Source organism: Diospyros lotus, chromosome 11 (genome assembly GCF_014633365.1).
Source record: "Diospyros lotus cultivar Yz01 chromosome 11, ASM1463336v1, whole genome shotgun sequence".
NCBI classification, from domain to species: domain Eukaryota; kingdom Viridiplantae; phylum Streptophyta; class Magnoliopsida; order Ericales; family Ebenaceae; genus Diospyros; species Diospyros lotus.
Window position 1 is genome coordinate 14,514,830 of NC_068348.1, and position 1,909 is coordinate 14,516,738.

A 1,909-nucleotide genomic window follows, 5' to 3' on the forward strand; every position below is an offset into this window, starting at 1 on the left:
TCTCTCATATTAAGATATAGGTTAAGGTATCTGGATATGCCCTTGGAAATTTCATGATATCCGAATACCGAGCATGGTATTTGGATACCCCTTTGCTATTTTGTGCCATGTATTAAGATACCCCCTTTGTCACCTTGTGTCTTGTATTCGGATATAGGCTTGGGTATTCGGATATCCCTCTTGGTTTTTTCTTTCTTCTATTCAGATGGTTGCTCATACATCTGAATATGCTCTTTCATATTCGGATTGCCCCTAGTATATTCGGATAAGCTTTTTTTTGAAAAGGACTTTCCAGGCCACTTTCTCGACCCAAACCCAGATTTTCAGGCGATGGTGGACGACTTTTTGTCTAGTCTTGCCACGTGTCTAAACCCACTCTTCTCTGTCTCTTGGTTATATAAATAGAGGGAGTATTGAGAGAATAGGAGATTGGTAGAGTTTGGCAAAGAGCAGGAAGAAGAAGAAGAAGAGAAAGGAGGAGAAGAAGAGGAGGAAGAAGAAGAAGTTGTCAGCCAAGCTGCTGAGATACTGATTGATAATCAAAAACATCAAATTTTTGTCATAATTTTTATTGATCCATAATCAATTTAATGAACTAAAATGTAAAAACAAATACTTGTTTGTAAGATTCAATGGAAGATAAGGATCAATGATCAAGATAACTCATTTGGGGCATGATCAAGCATAGTCAAATGAAGACGAGTGACCCAAGAAGAAAAGAAAAAGAAGCAGCCAAGGCAAGTTATTCAAATGAACTTTGCAGTCATTCGAGTGAGAAGACCACCAATTACTCATTCAAATGAGGTTAGCCTAATTCGGATGAAAAGCAGTGAGTTGAGAAAATCAAGGACATTCGAATAAGCCCATTCGAATGTTGCCAAACTCATTCGAATGCATAGAAGAAATTTGTAACACCTCGCCTTACACGGGCGCGTCACTATAAGGCAATCCCTGGGATTCTTTTTTTTTTTTTTCAAGTCCATCACTCGCGGTGTATCAAGAGCAATCTTCACATGCAGAAAACATGCCCGACACACACGATGTGTAATACCCGGTATTACATGGTATTGGAAATAAATAATTTTGATTATTTTGGACAGGACCTCGGGTGGCCCGGGAAGCCCAAGAGTCGATTTCGAGTAATTAATTATTAAGGTTTGCCGAGTCGGCGGTAGGGAGTGCCTCCGGACTTGGATGTCCAGGGAGAGGACAAGAGATTGATGAGCGTCTCAGGATGAAGATAATGGCGCTGAAAGCGGTCCAATCGGGAATAAATTTCGGAATAAATTCTGTATAAGCCCGAGTGGGTGCCAATACCGAATAGTCGGAGGGGACCTCCTGGAAGCTGAGGGGACCCTAGTGGTGGTTCGGTTTTCTAATTAAGGCAACCCTTAAGTGTTTTCAGGTCGAGTAAAGGGCTCGTGCAAGCGCAGGGACAAAGTCGGTATTCCCGAGTAGTGGTCGGTTATTAATTTCGATAAATCAAGTTTTGGTGTGGCTTAAAGATAATTAAATTAGGCCAGGAGGGCCCAAATGATATTATCAAAATTCCTAAATGGAGCTAAGGGTTCTCAAGTGCAATTATTGAGAAATTAGGGGGATTAAGTGTGTAATTAATTTATATGTGTATATATATATATATAATCGTGGGTATATATATATGCAGAGCCGCGCTTGCTTCCATTTCAAATTTGAAATTAAAAGCAGAGAGGGAGAAGTGAAATCGCGAGGGTGAGAAGGCAACCCGAGATCGCAACTGAGAGAGAGAATGCTGAGAGGGCGTGATGGCCGATTGGCCATGGCAGCTGCTGCCATGGCCGATGAAAAAGAGCTGCAACAACAGCGGACCAAGGGTGGTGCGCGGAGCAGCAGTGGTGTAGGCAACCTGAGGGGTCGTAGTAGGGCTGTT